The sequence below is a fragment of the Protopterus annectens genome, chromosome 2.part0 (assembly GCF_019279795.1).
Source record: "Protopterus annectens isolate FY-2018-M chromosome 2.part0, PAN1.0, whole genome shotgun sequence".
Lineage (NCBI taxonomy): Eukaryota > Metazoa > Chordata > Ceratodontiformes > Protopteridae > Protopterus > Protopterus annectens.
Genome location: NC_056728.1, coordinates 1,471,444,349 through 1,471,460,816, shown reverse-complemented (window position 1 = coordinate 1,471,460,816; position 16,468 = coordinate 1,471,444,349).

The window sequence follows — 16,468 nt, the reverse complement described above, 5'->3', positions numbered from 1 at the left end:
AGTTCCATGATAATACACTCCATGGCCTATATAGCATGGCCACTGAGAGAACGATGGGATGAGTGCCACACGGATGGGAGTGTCCATGATCCAATGGGGATGGATGTACATCCACTAATAATGGTAGCCTCAACCTGAGGTGAGGCCCTGAACCTGAGGTGAGACACTGTGGATGCAATTCAGTTTGGTGAGGTGCATATTTGTAGTATGCCAGTGTTCATGTACCCATGGATGCATTATTCTTGGCTGGGGAGTGGATTTGTTCCCATTTGGCACCAGAGTGGCCATGGGTCAAGTATGCATGAAATTATTACTGGATGATGGCAATAGGGGTAGAGAGGGAGATGGGGTAAGTTTGGCGGAATCCCAGGATCCGCCAGCTGATTCCTGACCTAGGGTGATAATGATTTGTAGCCTTTTTTTAAATGCTAGCTGTGAGCAGCTTCATTATTAGATTCTTGCCATGGTTAGTTTGCTTTAGGTAGCTTGACATTCTTTCTTTTGTTTGGTTTTTTGTTTTTTTTGTGGGACGGAGGATTTTTTTTGTTTCTCTTAGTTTCTTTTTGAGGCTTTTAAGGGTTTTTGTGTTATATAGGTTTTTTTCCTGCAGGCTTTTCTCTTTTTTGTTCTTTTGTTTGTTTGTTTGTTGGGACTTTTGGATACGCATGATTGGGACCCTTTTGGTTTTTTTTTTTTTATGTTTTGGGTTCTATTTGGGATGGCCCCGGATTCATGCATGCAGTGGATCTGCGTTAGTGAGAACCTGGCTGTAGTGTTCAGAGTTGGAACTTAGTGTGGGGTGCTTGCATTAAGTGGATGATTTGTCACTTTATGTTTGAGTAGCATGAGTTTGTCTTTGGAGAAGTTTTTTTGGGGTGGTGGGGGGGGGGGGGGGTGGGATGTGGATGTTGGATGTGGATGTAGCTTATGACCAGAGGGGGGTGTGAGGGTGTGGACGGACTATGGATTTGATTTGAGCATTGTTTTGGAATATGAGGGGTAGGATGGGGATATGGGATTAGTTGGATGGGTTGAGTATTACCAGGTCCAGGGAAATTTGGTTCTTTATTCATATAAGGTGTAGTTTTGCAAGGGTGTTAATTAATGAGTAGGTTTCCCAGTATTAGTGTAGGGAATTCTTGGGGTATCTTAATATTTTCCAGTATGTTTAAGGGTGTATGGTTTTCCACCTGTATGGTGGTTGGGTATGGGTGGGCTACAATTTTGGTGTCTTATCTGTTGGTTGTACTCATTTGGAAGGGGTATTTCAGACAGTTTGTTCTTCAAGTGGTGTTGGTGGAACATTGTGGTTGGTAATGTCCTCCACTGGGAGTGTTTTGAGTCTTTCGGTCCTGGTTTGGTGGAGTAGTTAGTGTTTGGAGGTGTGTGGTAGGTGGGACCACCTGGTGGTAAACCAGAGCTCAGTTACTTGCACTTATAGTCCTCTTTCCCATGCATAGTGCTGTATTTACATTCTGGTTTTTAGTTTCTCCATTTTCAGGCATTTGCATAGATAGGATTTTATTGTATAGTATTCTTGATTTGTGTTTTGTGCCCTGTGATTTTCTAAGTTAAGCATTTGGGGTGCTTAGAAAATTGTCCCTTTGAAGCCAGCAAGACGACAGATCAGGACCATCTCTGAAGAGCACGGCTTACAAAGCTTGATCATCTGTCAATCAGCATGCAGTACTCATCTCATTTGGATCCCGCGACCATACTCAGCAATTGATGACCAAAGCATTATATCAATATTTTCCTATCATTCACAATTCATTTATATAGCCACATGGTGAAGTCAGGCTGGGGGGCCTGGGCCAGGCAACAATCACAGAATCATATCCATGCTCTTTGATTCTTAGTCCAGGAGTAGTCAGTCTTCTTCATTCATTCACTCCCACATGAACATTCACACATGTCATGGAGGGTTTTGTAGTGAGTTAGTGCATAGCGTGATGTGGTGGATCACAACTTATGCACCGACTGGCACTGGACTGTAATTACTGGCAGCTGACTGTAATTTTCATCAGTGTCAGGATGTGTGCTATCTGACTAAGTCACCTATGACTAAGAGGTACTTAGGGGCTGTTGCTGTTTTAACAACTCAAATCACTCTAAGTGTTTTATTTGTAATACTAGCCTGTTTTCCACAATATGGTTACCAATGGGGCTTGATGTATCAATGTGATCTTGTTCTCCCTCAACCCTTTCTCTTTCCTATAATGCTTTGTATGACTCATGCTAGACATAAAGAAGTAACTGAATTCCCATCCCATTGACATATAATGAGATTTGTGTGGGTCACTGTTATTTTCTTTACCTTCTGTAGAAGGACTGCTTCTTTTCTGTCTCTAATCACCCTCATTTATGTTTGGTTCAGAGCATATTTTACACTATACTTAGAAGTTTTCCAGCTACAGCCAGAAAAGTAGCTTAATAGCAGGCATTTGTTCAGGGTTTTCTTTTGTAGTCCATAAGGAATGGATTCTGCAAGGGTCTCTCAGTGCAGTGATAGTTTTAACACCTCTGCAGTAGTATGGGGGGAGTGGACTGTCATTTCCTCTTGCACTACAAAGGAAAACCCTGAACAAAGGCATGTGATTAAGCTATTTTTCTGGCTGTAGCTGGATAACTTCTAATTATAGTGTAAAACAAGCACCGAGCTAAACATAAATGAAGGTGATTAGAGACAGAAAATAAGCAGTCCTTTACAAAAGGTAAAGAAAATAACAGTGGCCTGCACAAATCCCATTATATATCAATGACATGGGAATTCAGTTACTTCCTTATTTCTGTCATGAGTCATATAAAGCATTATGGGAAAGAGAAAGGGTTGAGGGAAAACAAGATCACATTGATACATCAAGCCCCATTGATAGCCATGTAGTGGAAAACTTGCTAAAATTACAAATAAAGCACTTAGAGTGATTTTGAGGTGTTAAAATAGGCCAGGAAACAAAGATACAGTGAAAAATAAAAACAGATTTTTTTTTAGTTCTAGGGTGGAGTTTTCCTTTGAGGTACATCTGTTGTGTAGCAGTGCCAATCAAAGAGTAGTAGGCAACATATAAGTAGGCTATACGAATATGTGCAGTGTGTCCCTACCTACAGGCCTTTGACTTGAAAACATGGATAGCAGTTAATTCAGTAGAAGCAACCTGTTTTGGTTAACATTGCATGACACAGTCATTATTTCTGTATTCACAGGAATAAAATTGAAGTACAACACAATGGATTTGAACCTAGGACTGTGAGTGGCAAAATGTACTGCATGCAAGCCATTTAACAGTCTGAGCTGCTGAGTCAGTGCTGTAGCAGGTATATTTGCAATATATATATGTGCAGGTATACAGTCTGTGACACATGATTTGCATTATCATGTGTTTTCTGAAGGGTATGAAGTGTGACATTCAAATGTCTGTCATGATTTTCTAACCTCAGTCTTTAAAGACTTGCCAATACTTTACCAGAAATATATGTTTTGGTGAAAACCATGACAAAACTAGGGGCAAAACTGTGGACGTTCTGCAACAGTCTGCACAGTTGACAAACATGCCTGCTAACCCAGGCCTGATGTACATCCATTATTATTTATTTGGCTGTGCATTGGTTTAGTGTCTGCATCACAGTTGTAAGTATACTCCAATTTTTCCCATTATATGTACTTGCAGTTTGTCAGTGGCAATCAGTATATGTGTCTGGAAATACCTGTTTTAATGCAGAGCTGAGTGGCCTAGTGGGTTACTGCACTTTACTGTAGTTGACATGGCCCAGGATTGAGATGTGGCAGGGGAGATTATTTTGCAGATGTGCCTAACACTGTGATAAACACATAAGATGATTATGGCACTTTTAAGCATTTTAAACAGGTTTGCATGGCACACCACTTAGCTCTGCTAAAACATGTTAAAAAAAGAAAAGAAAAATGGGGTGATGATAGGAAAGTGGTGAAGTGGGGGCAAGCAGGGGGGAAACATAGTGAAAGACAGGTAGGTTTGTATAGAAAGGGTGTAGGAAAGGACCATAGCTTTCCATTTCTTGTACAGCAACAGCTGTCTAGGTTTTACAGAATTTGGAATTTGGACCCTCACTCCCCAGAGAGATGGGTGAGGGAAACATAAATGCATTCATTAGTTAATGTAATAATTATTTGTGCCCAGTGGACATGTGTGCAAAATAGAGAGCTATGTATGGGGCAATATTTTTTGTGGGACAGTTGCCCTATTTTTTTAAGGAGAGAATGGAATGTTGGGGAAGGTATATAGATACGTGTGGGGAGGTAAGTTGGGTAAGAGAGATTGCATTTGCAGACAGACTAAGCAGAGAAGACAGCATACAGAGGCAGTATGCAACATGGGGGGGTAAACAACTTGGATGGGCAGGGTGTTGTGGAATCAGAGGTGCATGTGCCTCCAGGCGGCAGCAACATGAATGAGATACCCACCCATGAGCAGTCAACTCTGCTCCTTCACTGCTCTGAAGGCGGCTGTGCTGGCAGCTGGACACCAGGACCCTCAGGCCCCACCAGGTTGTCGAATCTGCCCTCAATCCAGCGCAGGCATTGTTCATGACTCCTATGCACAATCCTGTGCACCATGGCTAGTAGTTGATCCTGGATAATAACCCCCCTCTGTCCCCACTCCTGGAGGGGGCAGGCACCATCCCCTGAGGTGGATCCACCCAAAGGTGGTGCAGGGCCCATGGAAGGGCCGCCACTGGCTTGGCTCCCAGACTATCTGGTACATGGTGCCATGACACCAGGTACCAGCTCATCTGGGACCCACGCTGAGCTGGTATCTGGTGCCATGGCCAGCTAGATAGGGTACGCAGAGCACCAGGAACTGGCCTACCCAGACATGCTGTGGGTATGGAGGTGGAGCAATAAACATAGGTATCTATGTTAATAATAACAGCATGCCAGAACATTGTACAAAACCTTACAGTTAAATGCATATTATGTGAAACACAACAATAAATAACAGAACAGTCAGCATATTAACAGCATGCCAGTAACAGTTATGGCATAAGGCCAACAGAATAGGTAATTTAACAAGATATGTTAATATGCAACCATAATTATACATAACATTAATAAAACACATGCCCAAAATATAGTTTTTGGAACGACATATGTTAATAGTAAACCATAACTGATATATAACAGTAATAAATATGTGAAAATAAGGCACGAGAAGTAAGAGAAATACAGTCCATTAATACCATCATGGACTATATATTTGACAACAGTAATGCTAGCTACTGTACAAGTCTGTCCTTTCCTTAAGTGTAAATGTGCCCTATAGCTACTGTAGCATATACATACCTCTCAAGCTATCCACATGGGAAACTATGGACCAAGCAGTAACACCTTCAGGTGCACAATTACAAAGAACACTTGCACATCAAGTGGACCTATATAACTACCAAGGAGTACTGTGGGCTAATATACTATTAATTTGATAGTGGCATATAATCATGTTGATGATACATCTGTGACAGAGGGATTACACAACAATTGCATTCTATGACAGTGTGATACTTGAGAGACATGCATGTGTACAGTACATAGAGTACACAACTATCGTGTTATGCTTGGCAGGCATAGGGATTGTTCCTAATAGAACCGACTGCAGGGGACATATGCATCATATGCAGTAATTGACTGTATCACCCTTTACAAGACACTCCAGGAATACAGCCATACCTTAATTACACATTTTATTTCTTTTATCTTATTATAGTTTCTTATTATTGAACCTGTTTCCTTTATTATTTGAATAACGAGCACATTTGTGATAATAATTTTAACAGTCTGTGACATCTGAACAAACAATTATTTACACATACTGGGAGCTAGCTCACCCTTTTGACTGTGTCCCTATAGATATAATGATATCTATTATTACACATTTTGTTTTTTTTTTTTATTTTGTTATAGTCTATTATTGAACCTGTTTCCTTTATTGTTTGGATAAGTAGCACATTTGTGAGAATGATTTTAACAGTCTGCAACATCTGAACAATTATTTGCACATACTATGGGCTACCTCACCCATTTACCCATAGTCCCTGTGGGAGGGAACATCTGTCATCACAACATATGTAATTCAGTAATAGTTATTAGTAAATGGAACTAGATTCGAACCCTGGTCTGTTTCTAGCAAAATGTACTTCGTGCACAACATTTAACAAACTGAGCTACTGCTGACACTTGACAGACTAATTTTGTTCTAGAGCTAACCTGGAAACAAAATATGACCTGCTACTAATACTACAGTGATATAATACAGTGCAATGGTAGTTGGACACAGCTGTATGAAATACAGTCATGGCAAAGAGACTGGGTAACCTATACATTACTAAATAAATTGTAGGTGTACACAATATATTGTTACTGGGTTGAAATATCAGCTCTCATTCCACAAGTATTGCACAACAGTTAATTACTTATTTATTCACATTTGTTTACCGGGAAAGTCCGACTGGTACAGAAGCCCATTTTCAGTGGCGGCCCTGGGAGAAAAGCTCCACAGAAATATAAGCAAAACACAATAATTAGATAGTACAATAGTATACATACAGTAAGATGGAGAATACACATCATCTAGTTAGTCTATACAAAGTAGTATTCAATACAAATTTCTAGTAGCTACAGGTTCAAAAAGAAATACACACAAGCATTTCAGTGAAGATCACTGTGAGAAAAATAAAATTAGTGCTGTGTACATATTAAATAATAATTATGATTTCTATATGTATATATTTTTTTCAGTACTAATAAACAATGAACAGAGGGAGAAAATGAGTTAAGGGGACGACAGTGTATTGAGAGAGTTATAGATATCTTGTCATTTAAGTTTGGAGTAGGAGCAATGCCATTTCTTGGCTAGATGTTCAGATAGTAGTTGTTCGAAATTGTTAGATTCAGGTGTGTTTTGGAGGGTGTGAGGTAGAGAGTTCCATAATTTGGTTATTGCAAATGTAAATAAATAATAAATAAATAAATAATTACATATGCCGTCATGGATTTGCTGGTATACTTTCGAGTTTTTATTGACCAACAGTTAACGTAATATAGGTGTTGCAATACAGCTGTAGTTCCACAGTTATTGTGACAGAAACTTTATTTTCTTTACTTAATCAAGGTTAATGCTTTACTTTTTTCCTGCTTATTGCAGTCTATTTGGCAGTAGTCACTTATTGCAGTCCAGGCCTATGACCACATTCATTACAATAGAATCACAACTGTTTATATACCTAATGGTAGTTAATGCTTTACTCTTTCTTGTTTATATGACTATAGATTGGAAAATACATCCATACTCATAACACTCATGATACAACCTGGCCAGGCGCTCTGCATGCACCTTGATGTTTTGAGCTCTCATCTCTGCAGCTGTTGGGAGAGAACCACACCATTACACATAAAAGTTTAGCAGACATTCAAGGTTAAATATTGGCAAAACACTGTTAAACATACTTACACACTTGTGGAACATCGCCCCGATGGAATTCTTGGAGCCAGACATCCAAGAGAGTCTCCTTCCTTCTTTTCAGGTGAACATTGTGGTGATGACACTCCTCACCTGTGTGGGGGATACTAGTTGAACAGGTGAGGTCCCTTGCCAGCCGGTACCAGGCCTCTGCTTTGTACTCCAAGCACCAGTAACCAGCCTTCATGAGCTGGTCTTCATGGCTTTTGACTAGGAGTCTGACCACGACCCTGGACTCCTTAATGCTCTACTGCTGTACCTGAAATCATGTACCCTCTCCAACACCTGCCATAGTATCCTCACAGGTTGAAATCCAATGGATTCTGCAGTATTGCCACCTATTCTGCTTGATATACCCTCTTTTCCCACACTTTAATGTCATTAGGCAATTTTTAAAAACGTGGTGCATCGCTTAACACCATGCAAACTAGCTGGGCTCAGCTTAGCAGTGCTTAAGCAGGCACTACACAAACCTAAGTGGAGCTGCGCAGTGCCAAGCAGTGCTAAAACAGATCTTGTTTAAGCTGTGCTTGACTTGGCTTAACAGGGCTTAGCAGAGCTTAGCTGAGTGCAACACATCAGGATTTAAAAATAATTGGCATCATTTGTATTTGGAAAATAAATGGTTCATAACCCTACTGTGTACTCAAATCATGCACCTGCTGCACATAAGGCTATCACTCTAACCATTTGGCTATGTGGATGTGTAGAATGCTGCTATAGTTTTGCATATATCTCTCCAATGTTTAAGCACTGCTGAGCATCACACTGCACTGTTTAAACCCGCTCAGCCTTGCTTAAACTTGACCTTTGCATTCATAACTAAATGTATCCAGTTCCTATTTTTAGATGTCTGGCACATGTCAATTGCCGTGCACCACGCAAACATAAAAAAAATAAATAAATAAATTTAATACATATGCATACATTGATATACTACACTTTGACAGTGCCGGGGTTGTGTTACCCATCTCTGGACACAGTAACACACTCCCTACACTGATTCAATAACCATGTTACATGGCTCTCCCTCAGTAACCCGCCTTCATTAATATGCATAGCATGCTACTGAGGGGGAACCATCTACACGGCCATGGTGCCTGCCATGTAGGCTGTACACTATGCCTACATGGATTTTCTTAAATCTGGGGTTATGTCTTTTCTTACTGATAATTTAACCTGGTTTCACAGATGCAGAGAGTATTTCTTATAATAAGGCTGTTCTCAAATAATCCACTTTTTATATGTTCTATTTTCATTGTTTTTAATGTCTTGGCAGCATCTAAATCTTTTTTTTTTTCAATGTGATAAAGTTACTTTGAAACCTGATATCACATCAGTCTGCTTAATACAAAAGAAAAACGAAGCCCAGAGACGTATAACAAAGCTTAATACCTTACATGAATACTCTGTCATTCAAGTAACTGTAAAAAATATGCTTCCATGCTATGGATTTAAGAATACTATCTAGGTAAGTAGATGATTTATGGTTTCTGCTTTCTTCATTTCTGTCCAGCTTGTTTTTAATAGCATTAAAGTGGGAGGTAAATTATTTTTTCTTTGTTTCATACTTTTGCAGTTTGGGTCACTCTGCCTTAGGCTGCAGGGCTTTTAAAGAAGGAAGAATCCACTAATCCATGCATAAACTTTCAAAATCCTGTAAAATAATTTAGCCTTATAAAAAAATGTAAGTGATATTGCTATATGCATGATCAATGGTAACTTATTCCATAAATGCAGAATACAAAATATATCACCCTTTTCCTAGTTCTGCTTCCTTTAAATGTAAAAAGCAGATCTCTAAGTATTATGTTGTCTAGTTCTGTTTTCAAATTAAAGTCTAAAGCTACTCTTAATTCATCTTTAAATGCAAGACATTAACAGGCAATTTCTGAAGTATATCACTATATGCTGGACGTGTGAAACTTAGCATTTTAATAAATTTTCTGTCAATGAGCTCCAAATTCTGCAAATCAATTCTGCAAGTTTTATTCAAAAATAAGCCTAACCATAAATATATATACAAATGACATACTACTGAGTCTGCTCTCACTTTATGGTTATAGCATTTCTAATTACCTTAATGCCTTAATATTTAATTCATATGTTTTTTTATATTTGGTGCTAGGTCAATTTGCATTCTTAAATCTCTAATAGATTCTACACAATGGTGATTATTCACCATTATGGAATTTCATTCAAATTTACTGAAATTCATTACCTTACACTTACTGGTTATCTTTTACATACTGTGGTTACTGTTCACAGGTGACGGCCGTAATTCATAGCTAATGTTATAATCGGTATTATTCAAACACACAATGCCCATTAATAATGTGGCAGAATTTCCAAATAGCACCATTGCCTTGGAGTATTGGATTTATTTTGAACAAATGACAAATATGGAGTCATGAAACTATGTGATGGCAAACTTTAACCTCAAGATTATTTTGCTAATCATTTAAGCAAATTGTTGTATAGAGTTGTGTCTGTAAGAGCCCTGTATGATCTTTAGGCAGGTCATGTGATATGAGTTTGTGCTGATTTTCCTTGGCTTTCCCTTTGCTATGTGCTCAGTGTTGGGCAAAAAATTAGGGCAATCTGTTTTGAACGCACACACACACACACACACACACACACACACACACACACACACACACACACACACACACACACACACACATAAGGCTGGTTGCAAGAGTGGGCTGATCTCTTTGGCGGAGTATTTGGAATGCACATTTGTTTCATTTACCTATGCCCATGCAAACAGAATTTGTGATTCGGGTACTTTTATCTGGAGCAACATGGAAAGTATGTTGGCTCCTTGGGGTAAGGGTAGGTACTCTACAGATATAATTGTGTACATTGTTAGTGGTTTGGTTGTTTTGTGTAAGCTTTTGTTAAATTGCATTTAGTTTTGGGGGCATGTTCACCAAATGCAGCTGTGGTTGGACGTCGAGTCATTATTAGTGTTATGCTTTTGAGTTGCCGCTTACTTGGCCTATGTGTTTGTAGAGTTTATTGCTTTTCTGTAGTGCCATGTGATTACATCATTATTGTTGCTTTATTGTTGCAAGTTGTGGATATAATATTGTGTTCAGTGTCACTGATGCATTACACAATGTTTTTATGTTTTTTTTGCCGCATTGTGAATATAAGTGCTTTGAAGGACCAGTGGGTGAGCATAATAGCACAAGCTGAGGCATTGTTTCAGGAGACATCAGCCACAGAGTATCCAGGGCCAGGGCATGGTGAGAGTCAATCTGAGGTGGAGCAGGAGCACAGAGGCTGGAGAAAGAGGAAAGCAGACAGTATGGTAGGTGGACAAGAGATGCCCAGAAGGGGATGGATAAGGGCATGCACAAAGGCACCAATCGAGGCAACAGCTACAACTTCACAGATGGCTGCAGGTAATTCATTTGATACTATGGATAAGAATCTAGTGGAATCAGGTGATAACTTAGAGGGGAAAGCTGTCAGATTTTTTGCAAGACTTGAGAGCTGGGGACAGGTTGAAGCTGCAGGAGTTCTTACAGTCAGGACAATCAAGTATAAATTTTGGTTAGTATTTGTGAGGGGATAGGGTACCAGAGATTCAGGATTAATGGGTGGATAAGATTTGTCCACTTTTGGACCAGTTTGAGGAACTTCCTGAGCATTGGGTCCAGGAGTTACACCTGCACAAAGGTTGGCTTTGAAGTCTGTGGCAGTTCAGGAGTTGCTGCCTAAGGGAACAGATCTGTTTTTGATGCCTATTCCATTAGTGAATAAGGAAGATATTTGGAGATGGGAATATGTGGATGTTTTTGAATTTATTAATGTGGATGGTATGAAGAGTTTAGTGGACATACAGGCTCCAGGAGTTAAGTATTTGGTAGCTGCTTTGGCAGCCTTGAGGAAGATAAAGTTAGAGATGTATAGGGCCAGGATTTTGGGACAGTTGGGTCACAGGTTTTGTTTTCATAATGGCATTTATTTTGGAGGCCGATGCATCACAAGGTTTGCCTCTATTGGCATATCTTCTTACAATTACAGAAATACATCATTTAAGGGAGTGGACCAATGCATGGTTATGGTGTAACCAGTGCTTTAGGGAGCTGAAGGCAGTTTGCAAGACTATTAGGTAGGAGTCACAAAATGCTGATACGTGACATGGTACAATGGTGGATAAGGTCAAGGGACAAACAAGTGTGACCCCTTTTCATGAGACAATGAGCAGAAAAATAGCAGTTGTTAAACTTTTAATGTGGGAAATGCACTTGATCAATTTTTTGTTTCTCTTATACATGTTCAGTATGTGACGTTTCTTGTGGAGTATTGTAAAGTTTGGCATAAGGAGAGCTCTGAGGGTTTAGATCAGTAAGACAGTGGCAGGATAGGATCTCCAGGATTAGGAAGTGTTAAGGGTCAGGGGAACTTTTTAAGGAGCTAGGGGTCAGTTTTCTTTTTGTAGTGAGCCAGGGAAATCAGTGATCTCATTCCCCCATTAATGTGGAGGATCTAAGTGCATTGGGAGATTATCCCAATCAAGCAGTGGTGGAAGAAGTAGTTGTAGGTTTTACATTAGGTTTAGTAAGACAGTGGCAGGATAGGATCTCCAGGATTAGGAAGTGTTAAAGGTCAGGGAATTTTTAAGGAGCTAGGGGTCAGTTTTCTTTTTGTAGTCAGCCAGGGAAATCAGTGATCTCATTCCCCCATTAATGTGGAGGATCTAAGTGCATTGGGAGATTACCCCAATCAAGCAGTGGTGGAAGAAGTAGTTGTAGGTTTTACATTAGGTTTTGGGAGAAGATCGAAGGTTTTTGGTAGTTAATTAATTCCTAGGAATCTGAAGTCAGTTACCATCAAGAAGAATGTGGTCCTTGCTCTGTTCCTCAAGGAAGTGGAGGTAGGTAGAGTGTTAGTTGTTTTTGAAATACCACCATTTGAAAGTTTTTGTATGTCTCTTTTAGGAATGGTGCTCAAGAAGTGAGAGGATGAATTGTGTTTACTCCATCACTTGTCTTTTCCTGAGGATGGATCAGCTAATTGCCACATTGACAGGAATGTTGTTTAAGATGCAATATGTGTTATTGAATGATGTGTTGTACAACATTAAAGTTTATTCAGATCCATAGTTAGTTAAGTTAGCTACTGAGGCAGTGCTTTATTTGTCACCCATTCAAGAGACTTATTGGCCATGTGTACATGTGTGATTAGCTGTAAAGTTTTATATTGATAAAGTGATGTCTATGAAATGTGGCATGGCCTATGCTATGTTTGAGAAATTTGTCACAAAGAAAAAGTGGATTTGGCAACAAAGGTTTACCAGACATTGAGAAGTATACTATTTGGATGATTTTTTTTTTTTTTTTTTTGCTGGCTGGGAAAGATAAACAGGAGGACAGTGAAGTCAAACAAAAAGTCGTTTATTTCTATCAGGATTTAGATGTGCTAGTGGCAGATAATAAAAGTCCATGTGAAAAGTTAAAGGTTTTGGGTTTGCAAGTTGACACTGTGTGGATGGTTTGTTTTTTGCCATCAGACAAAGTTAGCATGCTCAGAAAGAGGCTCAATTGTTTTGAGATGAAGGCTAAGGCAAGATTTCAAGAGATTATGAAGTTGCTGGGTTTGTTAAATTTTGCATGTAGGGCATTCAGCCTGGAAGAACATTTAACAGTACTCTGGCTTAATTTGTTGAGAGGCAAAAGAAACAAGCATTACTGAGTGTGTGTGTAACAAGGATCGTTAAGCAGAATGTTGGCATTTAGTTGAGTGTTTTGGACTATGATTGGGGGTTTCCTCAGATGAATTACAATCGTATACAGATGCTGCTGAAAGTCTAGGTATGGTGACTATTTCTAGAGACAAGTGGTTTACTGTTGAATGGTCAGCATATTTGCAGGAGTCGTGAAGGAAAGACATAGCATTTTCAAAGTCGAAGATTTAGGCAGCTGTAGTAGTGTGGTGGGTAGTGCTGCTGAACAAGAAGGTGGTAAAGCAGTTTCAGCAGGGCAGTTTGATTGAATAATGCGGAAAGCAATGTTAAGTCAGGGGGTCGAGGAATACTGTTTTTCTTCACATTCTTTAAGATAGGGAGGGCATCTGACTTGCCTTTACAGGATAGTTTGAATGACATGATAAAAAGAGCAGGGAGATGGGTTTTGGTTGCATTTTTAGCTTATGTTAGATAAGTACTGGACTATATAACTAGTAGTTTAATTTTAATTACTTTTCAAGGTGAAACGATTATAATTATTGGCCCTTTTTTGTTTAACGGTTGGCTGAATGTGCAATGGTACAACTTCATGGCAGCATGTTAGAACTCACCCCACTGAAATGGGAGATGATTTGGTATGGCTTTAGAGGCATGCAATGACATCAGTTGGTTGGTAAGATTAATCAATATGGTAAGAATAGGGTGATATTAAGCTAGTGGTTTTTTTTCATTTCTGGGGTAAAGACCTGGGTTTTGTGCCTTAAAGAAGGTTGTCTGAAGTCAAACCAGTGACAAGTGGAGTACCACAGGGTTCAGTCCTGGGACCTCTCCTGTTTGGTATCTACTTCTCTGATGTACAGGCTAACACAGAAGGCCACTGGCTAAGGAAGTTCGCAGATCACTGCAAACTAGGAGCCATAGTCAAGTCCCCAAATGAAGTGGACATCCTACAGAAGGCCTTCACTGAGACAGATGCCTGGTGTCAGAGCCATGGCCTTAAGCTCAATGCTAAAAAATGCAGTGTCATCCCCTTTGGTAAAAACTCTGTACCCATGAACTACCACATAGGCAGCAATCTACTTAACACCGAATGTGTGATAAGAGACCTTGGGACACAGGTGGACAGCAGTCTCTCCTTTGATAGTCAAATCGCCACAGTAGTCAGGAATTCCCTCTATGTGGCACACCTCATCATAAATGGGTTCTCATCCAGGAAAAAAGAGGTCATTGTTCCCCTCTACTCAACACTCATTAGACCCATTATAGAGTACAACGCCCCTTTTGGAATGTACCTCACAAGACATCTGCAGCAGCTGGAATGGCCACAGAAGTACCTCACAAAGAGGATTACTGGCCTCAAACAAATGCCCTACACTGACTATCTCAAAAAACTCCAGCTTTACTCCATAGCATATTGCCTACTCCGAGGTGATCTCTGCATAACATATAAAGCTATGTCAAACCCAGAGCTGTTGGACATGCTACACCTAAAGAAATCCCAATCTCTCCAAGCTACACACTCTAGGGACATAAACCTTGTCACCACAATAAACAGGACATGCTGGAGGGATAGATTCCAGCCCCAGAGACTTCCCATACTCTGGAACAGGCTACCCATCTATGTCAAGCAAAGTTCTTCATTAGTACTCTTCAACAAAAATCTTGATGAGTGGATGGGAAATAGGAAATACACCCCAGGGATCACTTCTGTGTCTCTGCTCAACAGTGGAGCAGGAAAATAACTTTCTTGGGTGGCATAAGCCAGGGAACCTTGTTGACTAGGATTACATAGGCCCTTGGGCCAATAGCCTAGTACCTACCTATGTACCTATGAACCTATGTTAATTCAGGTATAGATGGTCTGCTGGTTTTGAAATAATGGTTGCCAAGGGTTTTATTAATTTGGTCAGACAATACTAGGTTAGTATTGAGGCAAGCAAAGTATGTTAAAAGTCTTGAGTTAGCTCAGGGTTTTGTAAATCATAATGTGTTTATCTCTCTGAATATAATGGTTTTGGCATCAATGGGAGCACGAAGATAGGAATCCAACATTGTTTAGACCAGACAGGGTACGTGTGAGTGATACTGGACTTGATCTGTTCAATGTAGATATTTCCATGTTTCTGAAAGGGATTTTGTAGGGTGAGCAAGGCATAGCTTGTTGAAAGAAAAAAGGAGGAACAGCCTGCAGAGAGCAGGCTAACGGGTGCCGTTAGAGCAGACTGGGGTTGAGAGCACCCTCCATTTCACCTTTCTTAATGGAATTTGTGAGTTGCAGGTTGGAGAGGGCAATGGCATGTTATTTTGGTTGGCAGGATTGGTACAATGGGTGGTTGTGGTAATGCTACTGTTTAATTTTGCAGTGAGCAGTTTAACACTGCCATAACTGAAATGTATGTATGCTGTAATTTGTTGTGATGTTGTTTTATGCTATATTTGTATGCTGTTTTGGTCTGTAAATCCAATAAACTGGTTGCACTGGCTGTTTTGGTTAATTTATTGTGTCAGGGCAGGGATATTTGTACAAACAAGAATTGCACATGTAGAAAACGTAAGGATGGGTCTATAGATCTCATAGTAAACTGAGAAATGTGTTAATTCAGCTTTTGTTTCATCACTATATTTAATACAGCTCCTGCTTCACCCATCTGTGGTCAGTGTCCTGAAAACTTCTTTGCACACTCACGAAGAAGGAACCAACACAGTTAACATTAATTCATTGTTTAACTGCTGTTACCTATAAAGAACAATTTATTCCTTTTTAGGAGCTTGTTTTTATTTTAACCACTTCATACACACTAGTGAATGACTCCAATGCATACTAGAGATCAAATTCACCTGAGGTCAGGAGGGAAACAGTATCTACAAAGATCAAAGATGGAACATTTACACATTCAAAGGGGGTATAATTTCCAAAACTAAGAAATATGTTGATATCATGGTCATGAATGCCATAAACAGGAGTTGAGACAACAGAAACCCTTAACAGAGTCGTACATCACCTTGGATATATGTAACTTACTTCCAGAATGACAGCACAAGTCTCAGTCTAAAAACAGTGGGACAGGTTGGTACACATCTCTTGATCCCTTATTATTTTATCAGTTTCCAAAAACATTCCAAGGTAAGTAGTCATCTACCTCCTCCAGGTCTACAGAACACATGCAGACCATGCTATGATCTCTTAAATTGCTTCCAATAATTGGAAAGGTATGAAGAGATAATACACTGTTCTTTGGCCAAAACACAATGTTTTCCTGCTCTTGAATCATTAGCTCAT